Raw genomic sequence first — 8,384 nt, forward strand, 5'->3', positions numbered from 1 at the left:
GAGGAGCGGAGAGGGATAAGAAAAAGGGTCCAAGGGTAAAAAAAGAAGAAAAAAATCCCAAGTTTGAAAGTAGGTAACCTTTGTTTAAAAACAATAATGCAGATTCCGTGCATATCCTAGTTTTTGACTTCACACAAAAGCGAAAAGAAAGTAGGTAACCTTTGTTTAAAAACAATAATGCAGATTCCGTGCATATCCTAGTTTTTGACTTCACACAAAAGCGAAAAGCCACAAACTTTATGGGTTCTAATAAATTAGATAAAGCTTCAAAATCTACATTACTTTTCTAATTTTTCAGGTCAATAATTTTCCGTAGAAAAACAAGAAACGGAAATTTATGGCTATGTACTTGAACAGTAATTCGTAGGAAATAAAACAATGAAAAGAATGAAATTAGCTTGGATTTTTAATGCTTTTTCATTGCAGTTCTGCAGTGTTTTTGTTCGATGCTTGCTAGGATTTTGGATTATTTATTAAAATCATAAGCGTTTAGCATACTGAAAGAGGAAAAAGATTTTATTGTGGGATTTAAATTAAAACAATGAAAAGAATGAAATTAGCTTGGATTTTTAATGCTTTTTCATTGCAGTTCTGCAGTGTTTTTGTTCAATGCTTGCTAGGATTTTGGATTATTTATTAAAATCATAAGCGTTTAGCATACTGAAAGAGGAAAAAGATTTTATTGTGGGATTTAAATATTGAGGAAAGTATTAAACTTGTTAAGGAATCAAAAAGTTCAAAACTTTCGGGGGCCAATACTAAAAAAATAAGTAAGTGAGGCAGTAGATTTTTTTCTATCCACAGTAAAAAAAAAAAAAGGAAAAGGAAGGAAAGTTTTCCTGTGTTAAGGAAAGCTAACAAGAGGCAGGGGACCAGTTTCTTCTAACGTCTGAAGAGATAAATGTTCATCCGTACGCTCTGGGACCCTTCCTTCCAATTTCCAATGATGTTGGCTGATGTTTCCAATGCTATTCCATTTATCATCCCATTCAGCTTATGTAGGTATGTGTAATGTGGGAATATACGTGTGTATTTCAACCTCCATTCATCTAACCTACATGTGGGTAACGTATTTCTTACTTCATTGTGCGGGAATATACGTGTGTATTTCAACCTCCATTCATCTAACCTACATGTGGGTAACGTATTTCTTACTTCATTGTGCCAACTCACTTATCTTTGTTCGTTTGCATTTAAAAAGTCCATGTTTTTTATGGTTTTGACTCCTGCAACCTTTTCTTTTGCTACAACCTCTGGTAAATGTTTTACACTAATATACATAAGGAATTTTTCCATCTATCTAATATTGATTCCCTACTATTTATTCGAAATAAGAAGAGGTGCGAGTGTGAGAAAAAATATCGACCCATTTGTTTTTAGTGGAAATTTTTTCTTTGTGCTATTTTCTGATTGCGGAAACAAACGGTTCAAAATTATTATCGGTACAAAGTTTAATCCTTGCATCAGGTGTAACTGGATAGATATCAGATAATTTGAAGGTAGTCCTAATGCAAATGCTAAAAGACAGAAAATCATATATCTGCACTTGTGTTGCACATTGCATACCTACTGGATTATCGGGCGCGCATACAAATTCCACCTTTACTTGGGAGCGGAGATTCTCTCTTCCGCCCTTCTCATGAATAGTATTGCCATTGCCGACGAACCCTAACTTTTTCACTGATATGAAAAAACAGACAATGGCAAGATCTTTTTTTTTTTTTTACATGTTTTAAACACATTAGATCACATTTCTTCACCCAGTAAACACTCAAGAAGGTATAAATATGCACAATATACTCAACAGGAATATACGTGTGTATTTCAACCTCCATTCATCTAACCTACATCTGGGTAACGTATTTCTTACTTCATTGTGCCAACTCACTTATCTTTGTTCGTTTGCATTTAAAAACTCCATGTTTTTTATGGTTTTGACTCCTGCAACCTTTTCTTTTGCTACAACCTCTGGTAAATGTTTTACACTAATATACTCGTACATAAGGAATTTTTCCATCTATCTAATATTGATTCCCTGCTATTTATTCCAAATAAGAAGAGGTGCGAGTGTGAGAAAAAATATCGACCCATTTGTTTTTAGTGGAAATTTTTTCTTTGTGCTATTTTCTGATTGCGGAAACAAACGGTTCAAAGTTATTATCGGTACAAAGTTTAATCCTTGCATCATGTGTAATTGGATAGATATCAGATAAATTGAAGGTAGTCCTAATACAAATGCTAAAGAAGATAGAAAATCATATGAATATCTGCACTTGTGTTGCACATTGCATACCTACTAGATTATCGGGCCCGCATACAAATTCCACCTTTACTTGGGAGCGGAGATTCTCTCTTCCGCCCTTCTCATGAATAGTATTGCCATTGCCGACGAACCTTAATGACAGAGGTATTGTTACCTCTATCATTTATCTCGTGTACTGACTTATGTATTACAAATCCCGGCATTATTGGGGACCCAAAAGGATATGATTATGAATAGAAATGTCATGTGTAAGTGTAAGGGATAAAATTCCACCAGTCAAGTGGAAACAAAGCTCTCTTTTTCCCCTTACTTTCTTGTCTTTCTTCTTCCTTTATTTCTCACTCTTCTAGTCTTTCTTCTCCTTTTCTTCCTCTCTTCTATATCCTTTCTCTTTCTCCGCCTCACTTTCTTGTCTTTCTTCTTCCTTTATTTCTCACTCTTCTAGTCTTTCTTCTCCTTTCCTTCGCATATTTTTCCTCCTTTCTCTGTCTTTCTCCGCTTCACTTTCTTGTCTTTCTCTTCCTTTATTTCTCACTCTTCTATAGTCTTTCTTCTCCTTTTCTTCCACTCTTCTATATCCTTTCTCTTTCTCCGCCTCACTTTCTTGTCTTTCTCTTCCTTTATTTCTCACTCTTCTAGTCTTTCTTCTCCTTTCCTTCCACTCTTCTATATCCTTTCTCTTTCTCCACCTCACTTTCTTGTCTTTCTTCTTCCTTTATTTCTCACTCTTCTAGTCTTTCTTCTCCTTTCCTTCGCATATTTTTCCACGCTTCCTGGTTCCACTCTTCTATATCCTTTCTCTTTCTCCACCTCACTTTGTCTTTCTCTTCCTTTATTTCTCACTCTTCTAGTCTTTCTTCTCCTTTCCTTCGCATATTTTTCCACGCTTCCTGTCTTTTCCTAACAGAATTTCCTCAACGCTTTCAAGACAACCCAGCGTGTAGCATTAACTGGAGCACTTCTTAGCTTCTTACTCATTGTGAGTATTATTCGCGTACTTATTAAAATACTTAAACTTATTAGGAGCATTAATGCTCGTATACTTACAATAAGTATGTCAAAGGAAATAAGGTGTAAGACTTTCGTTACTGATTTTCGACGACAGAGTAAAACAACAGTACAAAACGAACTCCTTCTGTATTTACTGAGAGGTAGGCGCACGGCATCGGCAGTGCGTCAGGCCGAGTACCGTCCTCAACACACAGTGTTTATATTACACGGAACATTTCGCCGTTTAGGTACCAACACTCTGACTGGTGATGACTATTTGGCGAGGACCAGTTTACCACCAGCAAAGTTATTATCATTTCTAGGGTTGTTTATATTACACGGAACATTTCGCCGTTTAGGTACCAACACTCTGACTGGTGATGACTATTTGGCGAGGACCAGTTTACCACCAGCTTTATGGGGGGACTAAAAAACGTCAATATCTCGGGAACGGTTTGGAATTTCGCGACTTTCCGATTTTTCCCAGTACCTACAAAAAATAAGGAATCCAATGGTGAAAACCGCATCTTCCTAGCACGTCTAGAAGTGGGTTAGAAAAAAAAAGTTCTACGGCGTAAAACGAGTATTAGCTAAAAACTACTTGAAGTAACATCACGAAGGCAGTTCCAAGGTACAATCTATTTAAAAAGCTAAAACCAGCCGAAAGTCTCAAGGATTATAAAATTACACTCTTGAAAATCTCCGCTTTTAAAAGAATAAATTTGCACAAAGTTTAAGGCAGACTGTTCCATTTAGATAATTAAAACACTAGCACATATTTTCACTTGTAGATATAAGTAATAAGCTAAATTATCTTTATTTCAGACCAAATTCTAGGAAGACTAGTGAAATATACTACCATTTTTTGCTCATTCGTATCCTCTATGTTTATGTTACAGCTAGTGCACAAGAAAGGTAGAGTTCTCTATAACTCAGAACATACAGCAAGACTAACAAGAGCTTCTGTCAGGAACGCCTCAAGGTAGTACAGAGATAACCCGGGTAAAGGAGGCATGAAATTATAAACATCCAAAACAGAGGCTCGAGGAATGGATTTTCCTCAGGAGCTAAGTCAAGTAAAATGAAGAAATTCTCAAGAGAAATGTTCTATGCTGACATGTAGTAATGGAAACGGTTCCGGCGTATAAAAAAGAAATGTTATCTGGAAGACTATTACAATGAAAATGGAGAGAGAGGCTTGACGCGACGGCGACGTCTCTCAACTAAACGGTGATTGCATTTCTCAGATAGATAGCCTAAAAATGTAGAACGGCAAATCGAAATGCTTTTTCTACAAAATACAAGTATGTTTCTCATTTTCCGATCAATTTCAATTCAAGAGAAACACCGTTATGCTGACAGGTTTTTCTACTTTGGGGATGAAACTTGAATCCCTAGAGACTACAGTGACGATGGCAGGGCCCAATATTTCAAAGCTAGTAAAAAACGTTCCCATATTTCCACTCAGATTCTCAGGTGTCGAACACTCAACACACACCTCCATCCTGCTGTCACTAGACAATATTGTAAAAATAATAATAAAAATAATAATAATAATAATCTACAAATAATATAATGTAGCGACAAGTTTTTCCATCAATGTTTCTCATTTTCCGATCAATTTCAATTCAAGAGAAACACCGTTATGCTGACAGGTTTTTCTACTTTGGGGATGAAACTTGAATCAACCACATCACTGACACAGGGTAAAATATAGATACATAAACATTATGTATCATGATATTCCCTTAGTAGAGTTTTATCCCCTGGGAAACTAAACAATCTTTAGTACAAAATTTCGTTTCAGGAGAAATTCATTTTCAAACAGGAGTAATATTCAAACTTAGCATAAAACAAAATGAGCTGAGTTTGATCTGAACAAAATGAGGGAAAGCATGAAGAAGGAAAATGCTTCCACTCTTCTATATCCTTTCTCTTTCTCCGCCTTACTTTCTTGTCTTTCTTCTTCCTTTATTTCTCACTCTTTAGTCTTTCTTCTCCTTTTCTTCCACTCTTCTATATCCTTTCTCTTTCTCCGCCTTACTTTCTTGTCTTTCTTCTTCCTTTATTTCTCACTCTTCTAGTCTTTCTTCTCGTTTTGTTCCACTCTTCTATATCCTTTCTCTTTCTCCGCCTTACTTTCTTGTCTTTCTTCTTCCTTTATTTCTCACTCTTCTAGTCTTTCATGTATTTCTTATGGGGAACTAAAAAACGTCAATATCTTGGGAACGGTTTGGAATTTCGGAGATTTCCGATTTTTCCCAGTATGTACAAAAAGTACAACTATACCAAAGTGATACCAAAAGTGATGTCTGCAATCTTCATAACGAGTAGAAATTTCAAAGCGATTCCCTCAGGAAGACCGGAACTCGGGATGCATAAAACCATATAGGAAAGTCCGGGACTACCCAGCATCAATCTCAATAGTGCTTGGGGCTCCAGGGGGCCTTGACACGTTGTGATATGAGATTATCGTCACGTCTCAGAAACCACAACGGTCTCATGAGAACGGGTCAGCTTGGGGTAATTTGAGATAGAGATGGGTAATTTGGTGCACAGTAAATTCAAGTCTCATTATATTCAAGTCTTGAATCTACTTGTGAATATGCTCTGGATTACTACTCGTAAATTGAATGTTTTAACTCAATTCCCTTCATATTCATAATCCTTTTTTGCAGTTCTCCTAGCGTTGAATTGGATTCAATTGCCAGAAAGGACAGAAAAGAGACGAGAATAAGAATCCAACACTGTGGTTTCTGTCCTTTCCTTTTTCCAGAGAAGATATTTGATCCGAGTTCCCCAGGTTTACAGTACACGGTAAACTTTTACTTTATTTCACCATTTCAAACTTCAAGACACATTAACTTTTCCTTTGTCGTCCTCCTTTAAAGCTGAGAGATGTTTTCATGAACCGATGAACCCGAGAAAGAAATAAAAAAGCTACTTTCTTGCAGGTACTAGTGTAAAGAAAAAGTTGTATGTGATTACGAAAGATATGCGAATCAGAGGAGATTAATATGGACCATGAACCGATGAACCCGAGAAAGAAATAAAAAGCTACTTTCTTGCAGGTACTAGTGTAAAGAAAAAGTTGTATGTGATTACGAAAGATATGCGAATCAGAGGAGATTAATATGGAAGATACAAAAGGAAAAGTCCGATATAGAGACAGGAAAGACTTGTTAACTTTCACAAGGAAAAGGTTGAATGAGGTTAATGACTTTTGTTGAAGTCAACAAACAGATAAACAATAAATAATCCGTTTTAAACATTAACCGCTGACTTTAAACATATCAGGTTTATTTGAAAATAAATTCAATTAGTAAAATACCCCATTACCTACTTGTATGCTTTCTAAACGAGACGAAAATTCAATAGGTACTGGGTATATCTACGCATTATTGGTTAGGATTATATTAAACATCCTATGTATTGAAAATATGACGGATGTCTACGCCTATTACACAAAAGCGAGCACTGCATAGGTAGGTAAGAACGTGCAGCAAAAATGCTTTTACTGAAACACGTCGTTAAATAGCGGGGGGCATGTAGGTAACACACTTTTTGGAGATAAAAATGGTAATAAAATTGCAGTTTTAAAAGTTTTTTCCGTCCAGCTCCAATTCATTTCAGTTCCACGTGAATTATGAAAATGAAAATATTCATGACCATCCGGCTATGCATTTATGACCCGCGCCGCAATGTTGTTAAACCGAACCGAACATCAGATTGCTTTCGGCAATTACAAAAGCGCTGCAGTATTGCTACATATAAATATGTACTACTAGACATCAGGTAAAATCGAAAAATCTTTACAAATACATATTTGTAAAGATAGAAAATATATAAATAAGAAAGTAGATAAAGATGGCATATAAAAAGGGAGCACTTCTACTTTCAGCTCCAGTCAAATAAGGAAAACCTTTTTGCATTACATAGACTTTCTCCTAAGCAAAATTCATTTTCTTAGAAGCTTCCAAGAAAATGATCTTCTTCTGCCTCTTCTTTGTGTGCCATGTCCATTAATGAACGTTGGGGATCAAATTGGCTAAATCACTATTTTCCACTACTTTAGCAAACAGCGTTGAATTAGATTCCTGGAACCAATATCTATAAGATTTTGCATCCATGATTTCCTTTTTCTACCTCTCCCCCTACTCCCCTTAACTTTTCCCTTAAGAATACGAAGCAGTTTACAATGTTTATCTGGGTGTCTTGATATACGAGTATGCTTTCTAGATTTTATTGAGAGTGTGTGTGCGCTTCTGTGTCTTATGAGAGACAGCTTATGAAACTGAAAAGTCCGCTAACTCCAGTCATTGCAGCTTCACAGAAAGAATGAGCTTTCCATAGCCTTTCGGCAACACGATAAAGCATTATTGTGTACACAACAAGCGACAACGTCACATCTCAATGCACACATATACTTCTGAGTGTTTTCTTCGTATGCAGCACAAGTAGGAAAAGTACCAACGAAAGGATTATTACGTTACATCTAGAAGTGGGTTAGAATTAGTATGAGTGAGTGAGTGAGTCAGTTACACAAGGGGCGTTAAGCTTGATTGATTAAAAAAAGATCTCGGCTTAAAATGAAATAAATAAAAAGACTCCAATAGAAAATAATATACGGGCTGTGGGAAATGTGTTAAATATGGGGGACTGTATACTATGAAATATATTTATATGTGTACGAAGTATTGTTCAGAGCGATAAGCGAGAGAGAATGATAGTTACCATGGATAACATAAATCTTGTTGGTCAAATAGGAGATGTATCAGGTACCATTCCTACCAAAGGTTAAGCCTGGTAAAGTCCATTATTTAATATTGACATTGACAATATGCCACGATATCGCACAAGTTGGACTCATGTGCGAGTAACATAAGGTTATAAGGAAAGTAAAAATATTTCGTATTGAACTTTTCTGGGTACTTAAAAGTTGAAAAAAGACATACATATGTACCTAAATTTTTTCTGTTCCGGACGTATTTCAACAGAATATGAAAATGGTTTTGATTTTCAAAGCTTTTAAAAGATTGCACCAGTCAATGACGCTTCAATTTATTTGAGTGCCTAATCCGAATTCAAAAATCAATCATCATCATCAAAAGTACAACTATACCAAAGTGAT

Source organism: Diaphorina citri, unplaced genomic scaffold, assembly GCF_000475195.1.
Source record: "Diaphorina citri unplaced genomic scaffold, Diaci psyllid genome assembly version 1.1 scaffold424, whole genome shotgun sequence".
Classification (NCBI taxonomy): Eukaryota; Metazoa; Arthropoda; class Insecta; order Hemiptera; family Psyllidae; genus Diaphorina; species Diaphorina citri.